This window comes from Mytilus californianus, unplaced genomic scaffold (assembly GCF_021869535.1).
Source record: "Mytilus californianus isolate M0D057914Y unplaced genomic scaffold, xbMytCali1.0.p SCAF_7, whole genome shotgun sequence".
NCBI lineage: Eukaryota > Metazoa > Mollusca > Bivalvia > Mytilida > Mytilidae > Mytilus > Mytilus californianus.
Genome location: NW_026262723.1, coordinates 76,291,343 through 76,312,855, shown reverse-complemented (window position 1 = coordinate 76,312,855; position 21,513 = coordinate 76,291,343).

Sequence of the window (21,513 nt, the reverse complement as noted above, 5' to 3'; positions counted from 1 at the left end):
AAAAAAAAGAAAACGTTAAATCCTGCCACTTCTTTAATTTTTAGTTTGCATGACTTGCTAACCAAAATAACTTTCTTTCATTTCCATATATAATGGACTTATTATCTTTTTTACATTCTTCCAGATATAAGAGCTGTTGAAATATCTTTAATCTTTACCTGTATAGGTTGCATGAACATCTGGCAATCAATAAATAGAATGAGGGTCGGTTGAGGACTAAGCTGTACGAACATTGGTTTAATCTTTCCAATTATGACATCGCCTGCATATACAGTATATTATTCCAGTTTTAAGATATTCCAGAAACAATGGTTTCGTATCATGATTTCCTTGATAGAAGTTGATGTTGACTGTGTAACGATTGAAACAATGGTTCCTACTGGCAAATATATTCATCGTAGTTACAATCGTCGTACAGCTGTCGTAAAATTAATGTCATTCCTTCGGAGATTTTCGAAACCATTATGATTTTAATGAACGTTATGGAATATCTGTGGCACATATAACAATAGAAGTGTTTTACTTGTTCTGAGGCATATTTCCGTACTCTTTTTCTCGATTTAAACATAAACGAATGAATTTTATCACCGACTTTGTACTTGCAACGAACAACTCGACGGGTGCAGTTGAGCAGACTTTTTTAACCTTTTCAGAGCACCGGAGTCAATCGACAATCGATATTGCGCGTTGCCTAATCCCTTAGTATACCTTAGCAACGTAATTTATAGGAGTAACACAACGGGTGTCACATGTTCAGTAGGATTTGGTTCATCTGGGTTTTGAAGTGGTTTGTATAAGTCTGTCTTTAGTTTTCTTTGTCGTGTTTCACATACTGTTGTTAGTCTTTTAGTCGTTTTTCTATTTGGCCATTGAATTGTCTGTTTTTGTTTCGACTTATGGTTTTTACTGTTCTTTTGGTAGCTTCAGCCACTCCTTCCTTTCAAAAAAGTTATGGTAAACATAAAATGTCAGAAAACATTATATTTATTTACATCCAAAAAGATCTTCTTAAACCCCTTAAAATTAAGGTCCTTTTATAATAGTATTAAGTGTTAGTATTTTGAAGCCTCTTCTTAGGTTATAACTGCCCTCTTCATCATGCATAGATTTATTGTTTCTGTTGTCTTTCGACTACACATATCTTACTCAAATGCCAATCTTTCTTGCAGAGCAAATTAAAATCGTATGCTTAGAAATATGAAAAAACTGCGGAAGATACCAAGACGACATTCAAAACTCACAAGTCGAAGAAAAACCGCTCGCCATAGCAAAAACGACATAAGAGACGAAACCCACTAAACATTGGGTAATGTGTCTCTTTCAGAAATGTCACAATCGAGGACAATAGAAATAATCTCATTATAGATACCAGGATTAAAATTTTATACGCCAGACGCGCGTTTCGTCTACAAGATTCATCAGTGACACTATCAAAATAGTAAAACAGACCAAGAAACATATCACTGATACAGATATTCCATAACGTTCAACCAACTAGTGATGGTGTCCGTAAAACCTTCGAAGGAACTACTTGGAAGTAGTATTTAGAACCCTTGGTTAAATAACTTCCTTTTAAGCATCAACACTCTATTAAGGTAATCATGATAGGAAAAGAAACCTCCAGAATATCTTATCAACTAGGAGCTGCTGGAATACAATGTTACTACATAGAAGTTTACAATTGGGAAGCTAAAATCATTCCTTTTGTCGTAAAGTGTTGTTCTCAACCGACCCTTATTTTCAATTTCTAGATGTTTTAGAACCAAATTGAATTCCTCATTTTCCCTTTTGATCACGATTCTTCTCAAATATTCAGGAATTTACACATCCTTTGCTGTCAAATGTTCGGGTCTTTAAGCGTTCCTAATGAAGGTAAACAAAAAAAAGTTCTTAAGAGGCACCACTTTATACAATGTTCTTTTAATTCACAAATATCTAATATTTACATTATAACCGCTTCACATTGTCTTACATAAATTCCTAGTGATAGAATTAATACCTTCATATTTCTGCCATTGTTAAGAAATGCATCTCTTGCGATTCTGGTGATTTATCAAACGATGTATCGACTAAAAATTGACAAACAGTTTGATCGCGTCGCCCTTTCCTTTCATTGAAAATAAACTCATCATAGATACAAGATATCTGTACACAATCAAAAGATATTACACGACTAAGGAACCCCTCTGCGTACATCTCATACAACTGTTAAAGAATATTACTCGGAGTAACTCTAGTATTTAATTGAATAAAAACTTTACCCAATCGCTTGTTGGGAGTTCCAAAATTAAGACATTTAGATCATATTCAATAAAAATCAAAATTAGCCAATCAAAAACTTTTTCAAAATCTAAAAGGATATATACTGTATAGTAAGCTATAAAAGGATAAAATTAAAAACAATCTAAAAGAAAGAAAAAACAAAACAAACAAACGGCCTAATCTTTTCTACATCAGATACTGATTTTTGTCATTTCTAAATGCAACCAAAGACCACTACTCGTTTACTGCCTTTGGACATGCACGCAAAGAGTGTAGCGGGTAAAACATATTTGTTGACGCTCAACCTTTCCCTAATCTTTAATTGTTCTGAATCAGTACATCTTGATGCAGAAGTTGTGCACATTGCAAAGTAAATGTAACAGTAATTTTAAATTTAATCAATCGATTAAGAAGACAAATCAAAATAACAAACACAAATTGAGGAAATCACATGAACCCTAAAAGGAGCGAGAAAGGGTAAGCAAGTCCGCAGAGATTTATCCTTTTATGTTTATGCTATTAAGGTATTTCGGGGTGTTGAACAAGAAATGACACAATTATTTTTATAGTTTCAAAAAAGTAGTTATAACCACACTCTTTAAAACCAAATAATGAGAAGTTCATGTTACAGAGCTTGTTTTCAAGCTATAGTGCAAAATTTCATACATTTTATATGTGATTTGGCTATTTAAGATTTACACGAGGAACTCTTTATAAAAAAATTAAGACAAAAAAGATCATTATTCGTTTTAAGTTGTTCATTTCTCTTTTTGGACAGTGATGATTATTTGGCCTCTTCTAATGTTGTTTATATTTCCAAATAAATTTGCTATGTCCGTGTCTAAAGTTACGTTTTAGATTTTCATAACGTAATCTATGTATAATTGGTAAATCATCAGTTTCTTTAACATTTACTAAATTCATTTATAGATTTAAAGATTTGGTTAAGAAGTTTTACTGTTCCTGTAGAAACCTTATTGCAAACGGAATAACAAATCATAATGCTTACGCCGATGCTGTGTATAGAACCCGTAAACTAAGATTCGATCTATTCAAACTTATTGATCCTTTGAATTAACTTAGTCTGACAGATTATCAATTTTGCACTGTAGTAAGATCTGTATATTGTCCACATCGGTACTAACATAAAACTAGAGGCTCTAAAAGAGCCTGTGTCGCTCACCTAGGCATATGAGCATCTTCAACAGTGGACGCTCTCCAACATTGTGGACTAGAATAGAATACATGACAAAATCTTTTTTTGTTGATCTTGTATTGCTGATAATTTTTTCTGCTTACAGTTTCTCTCTATTTTTTGTTAGTTTTTGCCCAAAACACTAAAAACGGTAAAAAAATTTATCAATTAAGGAAATCACTCCTATAAAGAGTAAATCAACAATTTCGGCAAAATTTTACTTATTTGTTGATCTTGTCTTGATGGTCATTTTTGCTATTAAAGTGTCTATCTATCTTTCATAGTTTTCGCAATAGAAGGCACAAAGACTTATTTGTAGGTCAAGTCTTGCTGATAATTATTGCTTAATTATGTTTCTATCTATCTACATGTATCTATTATAATTTTTTCAGATATTAGGCAAAAACGCCAAAAAATGGTAAAAATCATTATCAAAGGGCAATAACGCCAATAAGGGGTTGTCTAAGGATTTCAAGACTGTGACCTTAATTGTAGATCTTTTCTTGCTGATCACTTTTGCTTTATGAGTTTCTATCTCTCTATAATAGTTTTTCAGATATAAGGCAAAAACGCAAAAAAAATGATAAAAATCGTCGTTAAAGGGCAATAACTCCAATACGGAGTCGTCTGATGATTACGACCATGTGGACGATTTGATAATTTTATAATTATAGACAAAACTTGCATATTACTACTTTGTTCTATTTTTAGCCATGTCGGTCATGTTGGTGGGCAGGCAGGTCATTGGACACATTTTTTTTAAAACTAGATACCCTAATGAGGATTGTGGCCAAGTTTGGTTAAATTTGGCCCAGTAGTTTCAGAGGAGAAGATTTTTGTAAAAGTTAACAACGACGGACGACGACGACGACAGACGACGGACGGCAAGTGATGAGAAAAGCTAAAAAGTATAACTCCAAGGCATATTCAAGAAGGGGGAAGTTCATAAAAACTGACAAAACCAACGCTATCTACTTTGTCTACTTTGTATGAACTGCAATACAATGATGAACACTAATGATCTTACAATCTGCCGATACTTAAAATTGGCGTTGCAGATGGTCATGTTTTTTCTTACTTTTTCTGACACTTTTAGCTTGAATATGCGGCTGTGTACTGATTATTATTTTAGTCTGAGAAAACTTGGTTTATTTGGGGTCGCAAACATGGATTACTCCGCAACTTTCTTTGTGTACCTTTTTGGATCCTATAATTCAGTGTTTAGTCATTGGTTACTCTCTGCCATATTTTTATATTCAGCCGTTGGTTTTTCACTTTATGATTGTTTCACATTTTGTAATGCTGGTGTTTTTCCTCATTCTCATTGTTGAAGGTCTATAGTTATTCTACACCCTTGTCCTGATAGTCTCTGGTGGATAGTTGTCTCATCGACGATCATACCACATCTTCTTAATTTAAATACAGTTTCAAAATAAAGTATGAGGACGTAGATTTCGTTAAATATTTCGAGAAATTTGACAGAAAGTATAGGACGTGTACTTGTTTTCTTCCTACATAACAATAGGCATAGCGTTTGCTTATTTCAGTAAAACAATATACCGATCTTTTGAAATTCAAAAAATATCGCCATGTTTTTCAGTCTTCCAGCCCGAATAACTTGAAGTCCTTTTATATGCATATTTCAGTGAGAGAAAGATTTCCTGGAAATTTACCCTTCTGGAGCACCTGAGTTCATCCCCGGTTTTTGGTAGGGTTCGTGTTGCTCAGTCTTTAATTTTCCTTGATATGTTTTGTGTACTGTTCGTCTTTTCGTCGTTTTTCGTTTTTTTTGCCATGGCATTGTCAGTTTGTTTTCAACTTATGAGGTTGAATATCCCTTTGGTATATTTCGCCTCTCTTTCTGGACATTTAGAATGATTTAATGTAAAGAAAGAGACATTTTCTATCCCTGTTTTACTCTATTATCTCATTAGAAAAATCTGAAATATTTCCGTTGTAAGAAATGCATGATTTGATAATCCGTTTATGTTATATAACGCAATTTTATACAGTAAATGATTAATGTCTTTTCCTTATATTTCAAAGAACAAAAGAAAGTTTTTGTCATAATATTCAGTTGTCATATCTTTTTTCTGTAATATTAAGTACTTAGCTCGGGGAAAGTATTTAGTCTATTATTATTAAATGCGATGAACAATATTCCTTGACTACTGCCAATTTTATTGGGCTTTAGAATTAGAGGTTAAATTTGAATTTAGACTTATAGAAAAAAAAGGTTTAATAGTACATTCAAGCCAATTTTCATGCATCTTCGACTAAGTTTGAAATTATTCATACTTTCCTATGAATTCATCTGTTGTCGGTTTCATTGATGATATATACGTTTGGACAGGCTTCATCATTTTTGAATTTTTATGCATTTCAGGATTTTGTGCCGAAATTGTCCTGTTTAAAGTTTCATTCATATCTCAATTTGAGTTAAATCAAAATTGATCACTTCCCTACCTTCAGTACAATTAATATTTTTAAAGAAATATCAAAGCTTTGGATATGTATTTCAGTTTGTTTGAATATAAACCATAATTTGAAAGGTTAAAAGTACCAAAGATACTAGGCGTATAATAAGTAACGCGTACTTTGACTACATAATTATACTCAAATGCTCGAATCAAAACCGTTAAAAAGTTAAATAAATTACAAAGTTGAATAGCACACAATTATACGATTTATAGTAGAAATTAAAATCAGCTTAAAACAAAAATTAACGAATGGGCAAACAGGTCAAACGTGAGCGTAAAAAACTGTGTTTTGAAGTTATTGAACCAAACCAAAAATCCTGTGACGGTACAACACAGATATACACAAGTAAATAAACTTGGTTTACACCCACTACCGTTTATTTCTATATCTTATGAAAAACATCGATAAGATGTAAATGTTAGCAATGATTCCGACTTGACCTTCATCTAGGATCAAGGGAAGTTTCCCCTCAAAAGATTAAGTGAAACTAATCGACAAATAAAGAATGGAATCCTGACTTATTCATTGGTGTAGGATCAATGGCTATAATTACAGATTTTTCTTTAAAATAAAATTAACACTTCTTAATTTACCAAACTTATTTGGGTTTGTTTATTTCCTTGTTGAAGCAAACACTGACTATTCAGATGAAATTTTACTTCCACCTGGTACAAAATGGAATCGGTAAGAGGAAGAAATTAAAAAAATACATCAATGGTTATTGTAAGATATTTTCACGAAAAGGTTAATAATCAAACTAATTTTACATACTTAAAGCAAATTCCTTTTCTGATTGAAAATCTCAAACAAACATAGGTGTCCCGAAAAAATAACACCGATGCTCCAAAAAAAAAATGAATGGTAAGTGCCTTATTTTCCGGACTTTGAAGGTTTTGAAACAGCATATAGAAAGAGAATTACGTTGCGGAATTGTCAGTTGCTTATATAACACCATATTGTAAATGTGTGTACTGATGATTCCCAAGTAATGAAATATTGCTACTTTTGTTTTTGTTTTTTAAGAGTTTGTATAAGTTATTCTCTAATTACTCAAAGTTTCAAGTATATTATAATAAGCAAATAACATACTTTTCCCTTTAAGTTATTAAATGTTTCTTTAACGTCAATATGGCGCAACTGTGTCATGTATTGTTCAAATACCTTCGGGTCAATATTCTAATCGTGTACCCGAAAGATTACATTTAAAAGTTCATAACTGGAAAAAATGATATGCCTATATTGGTTTAGAATTGATATGCCATGCTTGGTTTGGTAATAATGGTTTATTAGAATAAGCATATTGCGTCGAAGATTTAGTTATTCCTGGTCGTTACAAGTTATGCATTTAAATCGTATATTTTTGCTTTGGGACTAAATAAGACCACAGAAGAAAATTACTATTATAGTAATTTTCTTCTGTGGTCTTATTTAGTTCCATAGTAATTTTCTTCTGTGGTCTTATTTAGTCTCTTAAAGTATGTTATTTGCTTATTATAATATACTTGAAACTTTAAGTAATTAGAGAATAACTTATACAAACTCTCAAAAAACAAAAACAAAAGTAACAATATTTCGTTACTTGGGAATCATCATTTGGAGCATCGGTGTTATTTTTCGGGACACCTATGTTTGTTTGAGATTTTCAATCAGAAAAGGAATTTGCTTTAAGTATGTAAAATTAGTTTGATTATTAACCTTTTCGTGAAAATATCTAACAATAACCATTGATGTATTTTTTAAATTTCTTCCTCTTACCGATTTCATTTTGTACCAGGTGGAAGTAAAATTTCATCTGAATAGTCAGTGTTTGCTTCAACAAGGAAATATACAAACCTAAATAAGTTTGGTAAATTAAGAAATGTTAATTTTATTTTAAAGAAAAATGTAATTATAGCCATTGGTCCTACACCAACGAATAAGTCAGGATTCCATACTTTAATTGTCGATTAGTTTCACTTAATCTTTTGAGGGGAAACTTCCCTTGATCCTAGATGAAGGTCAAGTCGGAATCATTGCTAACATTTACATCTTATCGATGTTTTTCATAAGATATAGAAATAAACGGTAGTGGGTGTAAACCAAGTTTATTTACTTGTGTATATCTGTGTTGTACCGTCACAGGATTTTTGGTTTGGTTCAATAACTTCAAAACACAGTTTTTTACGCTCACGTTTGACCTGTTTGCCCATTCGTTAAATTTTGTTTTAAGCTGATTTTAATTTCTACTATAAATCGTAGCTTATCTGTGCTTCTTTTTTATCTGCACTACAAGCTGAAATTCTGGCTGGCAGATAAATCTACCCAAAACCGATTGAACATCAACCAGAAATAACACAAATTTATGTACACATCTGACATTCATTCTGTAAGTAACATAAAACTATCAAAACATTAAATAATGTATAACACCTTTGCAATCTTCATTTGAGTAATATTTCATTCCGGAAAAGAGGATAACAAGCTCTTCTTTAAACGTCGACATCGCAAGTCTGAAATAAAATTCTTTAATTCTTACAGCCAACTGGCGTAGTAGCATTCCTTCTCGTCCGCTACAGACTCTAATAGAAAATTTTTAAAATAAAATTGAGAATTTGAGAAAGGGTTTGTGTGCTCACAGTGATGTTTCACCCCGCCATATTGTGTATGTTACTGATTCCAGGCCGTAGCTTGCAGTCCACAAATTCCCGTTGGTTGGAGTCTGTCGTAAGTTTTTGTTTAATCTTATTAGTTTAAATCAGGCCCTTAGTTTTCATCTTACATTATGACATTTTGTGATTTAGGACCTAGACTGTATCAGTTTCGTTTTATGTATTTAAAAAAGATAAAAATGGCAAATACAAAACTGTAGTGATTTAAATTGGGTTCTATTAAAAAAGAATAAGTTGAAGATAGACAGACAACATCATGACCAAAATAAAAAGACAACAATCAACAAGACAATACATAGAAAACTAACATAAAGCAACAGGAACCAGGGGAAACCGAGGTTCTGGTCAACTTATTGCACTAAGCTAGACAATAAGAAAACTTCTCGGAGGTAACAAAAATGACACGAAAGACAAGGATTTCTGGCAACGACGTAGGTTTTGGTTCCAGCTGAAGTATAGACAATACAACAAAATATATTTATAAATTGCGCAATTCTGCAATAATAGTGCAAAACATTGTAAATCGTTAATATAAAATCAAAGCCATAAGAAGAACAAAGTCACAAAACAGATTTTTAAAAATTGCTTTACTTTAATTCTTCTTTCAGAACCAGTGCTGTCATTCGGAAAATGAATTAAAACATTCTGATTTGGATATGAGTCTGACAAAGCGTCAACGGAATTCTCTTCTGATTGCACCATAAAATGTATAAAGTTGGCAATACATGAGTATGATCAATTACCAATATATACCTAGTAACTCTTATTATTTTCATTAATGAAATGTACAACGTAAAAACATCTGAATGCAAATATTTCTTCTGTCATTAAAAACCCATTTCCCAACTGATATATTTTAACATAAACAATGTTCATGATGCCGATTACAGTAAGTAGTTTCCACATGTAGACATATAAAAAGATCTACAGATTACGTCATAAATGTGAGGATATCAAAGATTTTCAAAACAATAATCGATGCATTCTCTCATAGTGTCAAGTTAGATCACCTATAGATGACTTTATTTGCTACTTACAGAATGCTATATAAAGGTGGTAGAGCTATAAAACTCCGTTATAAAATATCAATGTTGTATAATAAATTTCAAACAAATAATAGCTGATAGCTATCAGAAGAATATGGTTTTAGACTTTAAAGAATTTTGCTTCAATACTAAAAAAAAAAAAAAAAATTTTGTAAAGCAATATGTTATAGACTAGAGAACTAAAATCGAAGGGTTTAGCAAAAAGTCAACTTTAGAGTCAAATTTCACCCTACCTGGAAACATTATTCAACTTATCTATCTAACAACAAAAACACATGAATCATAACATATATAATGCCTTCATTACAAAACAAGATGATGTTTTATATTTTGGAAATGTTGCCTGAAATATTGGCATCAGTCAAGTAAAGGTTTTTTTATGGCCAGTTTAAAATTTCGACTATTCAAATTAATTAGGGCGAATCGTTCATCTTTAATGACCTCAAACAAGTTTAGATCAATCATGTAGCATATAAGAACGGGATGTTCCTGTCGTATTTGCTATGTCTTTGTTATATTATTGAAATACAACTATAAGAGTATTTTTAGTGAAAAATCTTGAAACTGTTTTTGATTTAGTTATTTTCCTTTTGGTGTTTCTAAAGTGAATGAAACAAACAAAATTGCAATACAAACACAATATTGTGCTTGATTCAATCCATTATCAAAACATAAAATTAAATCTTTGCGTACTACGCGTGTCTCTATTATAAATCTAGTTTAATCAGGTACGCTCCTGATGATAAGCTTGGAAAACCAAAACATGAAAAACACTTCAGTGGGTAAAATCCAAACGGACCTAAATAGAACAGCCATACACGTCTAGTACACGGAGTAATGCGACAAATATAACTAATATGTATGGAACAGGAACTGTTAATCTTTTAAGGCATTCGAGTTTAAGTTCGTGTCGCGCAATTTTTTTTTGTTTTTTGTAGTGTTTTGTTGTTTTTTGTTTGTCTATATTTCCCCCATCGTCTCCTTTTATTCATTAATAATAATAGTAAGGCTAATAAAAACTAAATGAGGAAACATGTTATCGAAACGCACAATATTAACACTGAAAAACACAATAAATATAGTATAATCTTAAACGTAATAAAAAGTCTTAAAATATCTTTTATGTCGATAAACATTTATATAAGTAGACAAATACGTCATTCTCATAATTTCGTTATCTATCAACAGAGAATTTAGGATAAAAATGGTTCAAAACGAAGACAGCAACAAAGCACTGACTACTGAATTGACGGTACCCTCAAGATATTTATTGTTTTATTGACAACATATTTGTTACGTTTTGAGTACGTGCTTTTAAAAAATATACCGCATTTCTCTTCGAATTATTTTTGCACTTCGTCTTGTCGATTTTTTCTTTGAAACTGATAACTAACAGTGTCTTCTCAGTATTAATAAACTCCTATAAGATACAAGGATTAATAGTTTGTACGCCAGACGCGCGTTTCGTCTACAAAAGACTCATCAGTGACGCTCGAATAAAAAAAGTTACTGAAAGTGAACTTATTGCTCCCTCAATTTTTCTCTTCTCGTCCCCTTTCGTAGTAGCAACATTAGTACTAATAGTAGAATAAGAACTGTCTATACATTTTTTCTACCCAAATTCACTCAAAATTGCTCATATGGGGTTTTTTGTTTGTGATTTAGTTTTCTTTATTTTATGTTCTAATGTCTGAGCCGTTTCTCTAGATAATTGGCATTGTGCTTTGTCTTAAAATTTATTTTCCATACCACACTTAAGCATTCAGTAATTAAAACTGATAACAGAATTACTAATGTTTTATTAATTTATTAATTTCTTATTGATTAAATTATAGACTTTTCCATATCAGGTTTATATAATACCTAATAACCGGTTATGAATAAATGGATTTTAGTAGGAGTACAGTATCCCTATTTTATACGGAACAGGAAGTGTTAACACTTCCGAGGAATCAGACTTCATCCCGAAGTTGCGCAATATTTTGTTTTCTGTAGTGTTTTGTTGATTGTGTTTTGACTGTCTTTTCCCCGCACATCTCCTCATATTCATTAATAAAAATAATAAGGATAATAAACATTAAATAAGGAAAGAAGTTATCAAAACGCGCAATCCAAACACTAAAAACACAATAAACTAGTATAATCCTAAACGTACATGTAGTAAAATAATCTTGAAAATATCTTTTATGTTGATAAACATTTATGTGAGAAGACAAATACGTCACTCTCAATTTAGTTCTTCAAGTCAAAAGACATCTATGGTGCTTATGACCTTTGAACGAGTTTTTTTTAAGCAAATAGTAGCACGCATTGTCGTATGCCCCACACGATAACCAATGAGGGTATATAATAACGATAATTTGTAGACATAAGAAAAAATTATAACCTTAAAAAACATAAGTTTCTTATCAATAAAATCAGATGATTCATTTTTTCTAATAAGAAAAACTATTTTAACTATCATTGATAAGCATATGTTACAGTGAATATGTAAAACTCAAGAAATATCAATAGTTATTATAATTCACTGAATTGATAATAGAGACGAATGATACAAAAGGGACATTTAAACTCATCAGTCGAAAATAAACTAGCAACGCCATGGCTAAAAAAGAAAAAGACCAACAGACAAACAGTTACACAACAGTACACAAAACACGACATAGAAAAATAAAGACCGAGCAACACAAACCCCACTAAAACTGGGGTGGTCTCAGGTGCTCCGGAAGGGTAAGCAGATCCTGCTCCAAATGTGACACCCGTCGTGTTGATCATGTTTGTACAAACCCAGTGATAAGTCGAATCCGTAGGTCACATTCGTGGAAAAGGGGACGGGATTGTAGTTACGACAGTTTGAATTTTCATCTGTGAAACAGATATTCTATAACGGTCAACCAACTCGTGATGGCGTCCGTAAAATTAACGAAGGGATGATTTTAACTTCACCACTTGGAACTCTTTAATAGCTTCCGTGTGAGCAGCAACCATATATCAAGGAAATCATGATAAGAAATAATAAGTGAAGGTATCAATCCTAGATGTCTGGATTCACATTGTAGAAGACGATTACCATTCAAAGCACCTGACATCACCCACGGATTTTGGTTGGGTTTGTGTTGCTCAGTCTTCAGTTTTCTATGATGTGTTTTGTATACTGTTGTTTGTCTTTTCGTTTTTTTGCCATAACATTGTCAGTTCGTTTTTGAATGACTCTCTCTATCCTTATTCATTTGGAGCTTATGCGATTCTGTCAGGTGTTTACACTTGATTTGTAGATTCAAATGGATTTACGATATCTGAACATCGGTTACCCACTAGTGGCTATTATTTTACATGATATCTTACAAAATCACTGAAATAAATGAGAAGTCTCTTATACAGATTCTATGGTTTAATTAAGAGATACAAATGTGTATAAACTATTTCTTTTATTGAAAAAATGTATTACTTCACTCTGATTCCTTATTGTGGACTTCAGTCCTATGATTTTATTTAACACCAGTTCTCAAAGAATGAGGCTTATTTTGTAAATACACATTTTATCCCCTAAGAACATGTTGATCTCGGATTCATTGTCCGGGTTTTGAATACTTTCTTTTCATTTTTGGTTTTATCAGTTCGTCAACGTTTGTATGAGTTTATGATTTTTTTTTAAATATTTAAGCCTCGAATTTCACGGGAGAGATATTACTTGTCGAAATGTCCATCTTGTGCAGTAAAATTGGAACCGTTGAATGTTATCGGAAAGATATATATCAAGCAAGTATGGTCTTATACGAGTGCATAGAATAAAAGCTATTTTCATTGACAAACAATTACAATTTAGACATAGAAGCAACTGGTAATGAGTAAATTGCAATAAACAAGTCATCATTCAGGTCAAGGTAGACCAAATTGACCGTTTTGTGTTTGCTTACTTTGGTAAATATCATATTTTGGATACTGTAATATTAAATTATATAAACTTGCATGAAAAAACTCGTCAAAGATACTAAGGTTACAATTTGGTACGCCTTACGCACGTTTAATCGACATAAAGACTCACCAATAGAGCTCGAATTAAAACAGTTGGAAGGCAAAGCATACAAATATGAAGAGCATCAAAACCAAAAGCTCCGAAAAATTGTGCCAACAACGGCTTAAACCAATCTATTCCTTGGTACACACGACTATTGGATTGATACAAAACACTGAATGGGACATTTTATTTTTAAAAGTCTCATTTCCATTTTGACATTACTTACTTTAAACTTGAGATTTCTTTACAGACGAATTTCTGCCAAATAAATAATGACACTCAGGTTTATATGGCAGTTAACTGATCGGACAGTCATCTTTTAACCACTGGTATGACCGTAGCAACATTAGGTTTCAGTTGCTTTGTTTAAGCCCTTTTGGTCATTTACTATTCCAAACGTCAACGAAATTTGTGTCATACACTTCTTTAAAAGTTGAAAGTAATTGCTCACTAGTTGAACACAGGAAGTATAGAATAATATTTACACCTCGTACAAAAACTATGATTTATATGAATGTTTTTATAGATGTGTTAAATAAATTTTCTCTGTTTTAACTGATGACATCATAACTATTGTCCCTTTCCATGTTAAAAGTTCAACATTAACCACAGATGATCAGTAAATAAAGAGGAGAGACCTAAGTACTAAGTTTAATATTTCCGAATATTTTACCATTGCAACAGCGCTTGAAAATGACTATATTAAAGGAATGCAAATATGGTGTCGTTAATTTGAAGTTTTATATTAATAGAAAATGTTAAATGCATATATTTTGTCTTTCATTTTTGCATACAAGTGAGAGGGTTTACCTAGCTTTAAATCAGGTTTAATTCACCGATTTCTTCATAAGGAAATGTCTGTAACAAGTCAGGAATATGACAGTTGTTTTCCATTCGTTTGATGTGTTTGAGCTTTTGAATTTGCTATTGGATAAGGGACTTTGCGTTTTGAATTGTCCTTGGAGTAAGGTATTTTTGTTATTTTACTTTTTAATATTCGTGAATATTAAGTACACTCTGATACTTTTGAAATAAGGACAATATTCATCAATTTAGTGCAATAGCCATATTACATATTTGAACAATTTATAAAGATGTTCAGCGTGGTTTTATAAATAAATCAACAGGTTCTATAATTGGTTACAAACAGCACTATTAAGAAAAATGACTTGAACGAACTTATGGATAATAATTTAAGACACGAAGGTTGGTTTAGACTTTTATTCGATGTGTGTCACAACCATTCTATAAACATTTTCAATTATCTTGTATTTAATACGTGTTCTTATGTGATTTTTCTTGTTGATGTTTTTATTTGCGCGTACTTGCTAGAGCCTCATTTCGACGCTGACACGACTTCAATAACACATCTGTATGGAATTCCTGAATACATTAATTATACATGTTCAAACATAAACTATTGTTACATTTTGTTCATTCACTAAAAGGCACAGCTGTTTGAAGTTAAATAATAAATTAATTTTGCAAAACCATAAATATTCCTTTCAAGTAAACGCTTAGACTTACATCTAGAAATTGACAATGAGGGTCGGTTGAAAACAAAACTTTACGACAAAAGAGATGATTTCAGCTTCCCAATTGTGAACTTTCCATTTCTATGTAGCAACATTCCCGCAGCGCCTGCATACGGAGTATATATCTCCCAATTGATACGATATTCCCGGGCTTGTATTTCCTATCATGATTTCCTTGATAGAGGGTTGCTTGCTGACAAGGAAGCTATTAAACCAAGAGTTCCAAATGGTGAAGTTGAAATCATCACTTCGAAAATTTTACTAGACGCCATCACGAGTTGGTTGACCGTTATGGAATATCCGTTTTTACAGATGATAGCGGATATGTTCCTAATGTCGTAACTACAATCCCGTCTCCTTTTCACGAATGTGACCTACCGAGTTAGACTATTTACCGGGTTTGTACTAACATGAGCAACACGACGGGTGCCACATGTGTAGCAGGTCTGCTAACCCTTTCGGAGCACCTGAGATCACCCCCAGTTTTGGTGGGGTTCGTGTTGCTTAGTCTTTAGTTTTCTATGTTGTGTTTTGTGTACTATTGTATGTCTGTTTGTATTTTTCTATTTTAGCCATGGCGTTGTCAGTTTATTTTCGATTTATGAGTTTGAATGTCCCTCTGGTATCTTTCGCCCCTCTTTTAGAAACATAGAATTAACAAATTATTAAAACTAACCTCAACATAGATACCAGAATTAAAATTCTGTATGAAAGAGGCGCTTTTTCCCTACAAAAAGAATTATCAGTGACTCTCGAATAAAAAAAAGTTATAAAGGCCAAATAACGTACGAAGTTGAAGAGTATTGAGGACCCTCTTTATCTTATAGACAAAAGACTAGGCTTTACTTTCAGATTTCGGGAAATCGTTTATCTGATGTAAGTGCTTCTTGTCTATTTGGTTTTAAAAAAAGCATCAATGACATTAGTAAAACTGAAATAGTTTTGTGAATTTAAGTAACAAAAAATGAAAAAAGTAAAATAACAAAAATACCGAACTACAAGGTCAAATCAAAACGGAAATTCCTTTATCCAATAGCAAAATCAATACTCAAACACATTAAACGAATTGAAAACAACTGTCCTATTCCTGACTTGGTACAGGCATTTCCTTATGTAGAAAATGGTGGATTAAACCTGGTTTTACAGCTAGCTAAAACTCTCACGTGTATGATAGTCATGTAGAATTCCATTATAATGACAACAATGTGTGAGCAAAACAAATAGACATAATAGGTAAAAATGTCAAAAATTGGGATTACAGCATTCAACATTGTGTTATAATCTTAATCACTATAAAAACAAATAACTATTTCAACAAAGAAAAACGAAATGGCATATAGACACTGAACGTAAGTTAAGGACTTATGGAAAACTCCATAGAGTCGGTAAACTTGTGTAGGGATAGCTCGTTCAACTTGACCACTCTAATATTGATGCCATTCTTACATATATGTGTGACAATTACTCGAAGTTTGATAAATTAGGTCAATAAGCGCAATTCATTTCCGGAAGGTGAAAGTGATAGCAATTTCTTCAAATCTTATTCAACTGTTTAATGCAGATAAGATGAATATTTGAGCATTTATTGGTTCACACTGTATTTTATCATATTGCAGTGTGGTTTGAGTTTTTTAATGTTTTTTTTAATTAAGTTAAATTTGGCCACGTGTAGTTGAATCAGTATTATCAGAACATGCTACAAAGTCCGGAGGATGAAGATGTAAATAAGTAAATGGCATTTTGCAGCTTTTAACAAGGGATAAAACACATTCCGTATAGTAAGATATAATAATAAATAATGCATAGCAAAAATTAACAAATATTAAGATACAATCAACGGCCCGATTTATATTAAAATAGCAATGAAGAATAGAAATAGTCGGACATCAGCCGATGACGATAGCCACTGAATTACAGGCTCATGACGTGGGACAGGCTCATACAGAATGTTGTGGTTTTACACAGATTTGTGGGCGCTAAACATTCCCCTTACTCGAGACAGTGGTGTAACAGCAAAATATAATTGCAGACTAAAAAAACTCATCAGATCTGCACTTAAGGATGTACTTAGGGGAAATTAAAAAAAATCTAGAATTTAAAATTGATACTATAAGTCAGAAGAGCCTAGTTAAGGAACAAAATAAACTAAAGATAATGATAGGTTATGAAACTCCTTTTTGAAATATTTTTAATTGAAAAAAATGGCGGGAAAAGGCTGACTCGGACTTTTACCTTATTTTTAGTATTGGCATTATTTGGGTCTTAGATCGTAAGCAAAAAATATAGAATCTGCTTAAATTTTGGTAATAACCTTTTTATGAGCTATTGAGGTCTTCTATGAAAAGAAAAGTGGGTGATATGGGGCAAAACATTTTACCGTGTAGTACGAAAAAACCCTAAGAGTCCGAACATCTGACAAAAGTTCCTAAACCTGACCTGACTACATCCTTAACACAAAAACAGAACCCAACAAAAAAAAACAAGGTACGAGTCTCAGAATAGTTGATTTTATATATGCAAGTATGAATCGTTGAATGAATCATCAGTGAAAAAGTACGTTTAATGAAATAACATTTGTAAGATGTAAAGTATGTCTATAATATAACAATTTACAATGAATATGTGTGTAAAAGTGTATTTTGATTTACTTATAAATTAAAAATTAATAAAATGTACTTTTTAATTAAAAAAAAAATGTTTTTATTTTAAAGTTTTGTCTAGAATTATAAAATATATGCAGATTAAACCTTTTACAGACTCTTTGAGAAGATGTACACTTTATATACACTGGTTGAAGTAGAAATGTTTCCATTGGACCGTGAAGTCAGGTCATCTGCGCCTAATAACATTCTTCTTGGACTACTAATTTGCTGTCCGGAATGATGTTAAAGAATCATTTTAAGAATCAACTTAAATGTTTAATCTCTATACTCAGTAATTTGAGGCAAAGTGCGATCAACAGGCTTCGTCACCAATAGAAAATGCGAACCAGACATCCAATTAGTACGCAGGAAGCAGTTCCCCCCTTAAACCACAGCCCGAAGTTTTTTCTATTACCTCAGACTAAATTTTTTCTATTACCTCAGACCAAAGTTTCTCCATCTTTTATGACAGACCGAAGTAGAAAGACGTCTGGTTTCATGCATTGGAAGTCTTGGACAATTCTAAATCAACAGCAATCACTACAACGATTACTGACTATGTCACCACAAAGTGGGTTGAACCCAATAAGCAACATAGGAATTACTACAAAACAAAATGACCAAGGATGACGAACATTGTTGAAAGATGGCACAACAGCATGAAAGGATGATTCAAGTACCAAACCCAAAAATCGTGACTTTAGTCAAGGAACTTAGGAAGAGCAGGCGGCAAACGAAGTGACCATCATACAGTACAAAGTTGGAGGACTACATATGCATCCAACAAAGTGAAGAAAGTACTCATAACTCAAAGTTCGCCTACAAAATGAAGAAATAAGGATTCCAGTGTGCTGACACTTTTATTTGTGCTATAGTGTTGTACCTTATATATCATGTGTAATTTATTGTAACTATGAATTATATATGATAAATTTTATAACTGTACTTGCTCTTAATGTGATTTACAAGTATGTTTAATATGGAGAAATAGTGATAAGTGTTTAATATGAGCTACATAAAGACTAAATTTGCTATTAATGACATGTCAATATTGTATCAAATGCACGGTTAAAAGTGTGTCTGATAACAAAAAAAACCCCAGTTAATTTGTAATTATGACCATGTCAATGGTAATTTATGTCAACACAAAAGTGCTGACTACTGGGTTGGTGATACCCTCGGGGAGGAAACTTCATCGGCCTAGTGGTTGTAAATACATCATAGATGCCAGGCTTAAAAGTTTGTACGCCAGGAACGCGCTACATCTACAAAAGAGACTCATCAGTGATGCTCAAATCAAAAAAGTTAAAAGGTCCAGATAAAAAACGAAGTTGACAAACGGACTTTTTCGGTTGTTTCTATCCCATTATATATACTAAAAATATACTAATGAGAAAGAAAAAAAAATATAAAATACAATATATTTTTTGTGGACAATAATTATTTTCTTACAAAGCAAAAAGCTTTATGCACTACATAATTATTCAATGTAGAATGCAAATCATTTTGTGTATTTGCCATATTGAACAATCTTAATCTATCAGATGTTTCAAACCAAACGTAAATCAGTTATCAATACAAAATATGCATCAGTTGTGGTCATCTCTCTATTTGCATAAGTAGTAAAATTCGATAATAACTTTGAAATACCTGTTCAATGACAAAGGACAATTTGCATGTTATGTTTCTTATTGTCAAATGCCACTGTTATTTCTTATCTGTTTCCGTATCAATCGAAGCAGGTTTCCTTGTCGAAATAAAGATATCATGCTTGCAAAATATAGCAAAAACTAATAATAAAATGATGACAAAAATTTTAACAATGAATGAATAAATAGATATATAAACCTAAAATGATTAAAAGGAAATCCGACTTTTAGCAATGCATATATTTCATTTTTATGTACCAAAAAATAAATCTTCCAGGCATTAATAGACGTAGATATTTGTCTCTGTAACGAGAAAATAGTTTTTCTAAGTTGAATTGCGTCGTTGCTCACATAAATTTTGATCGATCCTCTAAATAATTAGTATTGACAATATAAGGGATATTATACGTCCTTTCCAGTTTTACCGTAAAACGTCAACCATATTGTTACCAAGTAAATATATCTGTTCCAAGTCATTACTTATTAAAAGAAACGTACGTCTAGTCGAAGTTGAAGCATAAACCTTTTAGTAAGAAACCAAACAATAACGAATTACAACACATCGTTTGCACTGAGAAAGGAAAAACATGATTTACCCTTACTCTGTAATGGCTGATGTCATATTTAATAAAGATAATCGAGCTGTTTAGACGTCCGATCTTTGATTTCAAAGGCTTCAAATTATGGTCTCTTCTTTTACATACTGACATAACGCTTTCAAAATATTTGGATTCATATATAACATTGTCAACAGTTTTTTATGATTTTTTTGTTGCTTTTTTATTAACTGCAAAGCACAATTTCATTTTGTTATTGTCTATCAACTGATAAAAAAAAACTCGTTACAAAGACAACTAAAAACAATCCGAAAAAATAATCTTAATATGTGTATAGAGTTACCAAAAGACTTTTTATCAAAGATTAATAAATCTAAACTGAAAGATATTCTACAGATATGTGTATAGTAAGAAATTAGCAGTGCATAAACCCATAATCATAAGTCTACTCCATTAATAGTAGATCAAACACGACGAAATAAAACTAAAACAAAAACCTACTTGTGTTTCTATCTTCAAATATTGATATAAAAAACAACCAACAATGAATCAATCAAATATTGATAAAAACTCATTAAAGATTACATAATTTTAGTACGCCAGACAGTGTCACTTGCTTCAATACAGTTGGAAGGTAAATTCAAATACGAAGTTAAAGAGCATTTAAAAACAAATCTTCCAATACGTTTTTTAAGCGATCATTTTAATGATATTTCATATATGACTACTTTTACTGGTATTACTGTGATAAACGACACGTCTTCGAGCAATGACATCAATCCAGTGTATAACCAGTCATCTATAATTGTGGGAACATGTATCTCTATGAAATGATTGAAAAAATAGGATGTAAACAATTATACCATAGCAATTATTATTTTTTGCGGATTTCAGAGAAAATTGTGAAAAACTTACGATGAAGATTATATCAGAAAAGGACAATAACTTTGCATTTCATTAAACTAAGTATTCACACCTATTAGCTTGATCTGTCGTTAATGTCAATAACTGTGCATGCATAATCCTAGTCAGCAATGAGATTATTCAGATATGGAGTTTAAAGTGTGCGATTTATCTAATATAAATTCATAAATAAATATTTATATAATCCGAAATCACAAAACATAATAGTAATATTAATACAACAAATGTAACGTAAACGTGTTCGAAATAATGAAGGTAAAATCAGAGAGGTATAATGACGGTTAAGAAAAAGGTTCAAAGTTAAAATTGTACTTCTATGTTAAACAAATAAAATCGTCGTATTTCAGCGCACAAATGTAAACCTAACAATCCCGGTAAATATTTATAAAGAGAATTTGACGGTTATAAGTAATGAACTAATGAAGCAGGGGTTCAAAGTGGTAAAGTTGAAGAAGTCATATCTTCGAAATTTTAATGGACGCCATCACGATTTTGTTGACTGTTAAGAAATTTCTGTGTCAACCACAAATATGTTCCAATTGTCGTAACTAAATTA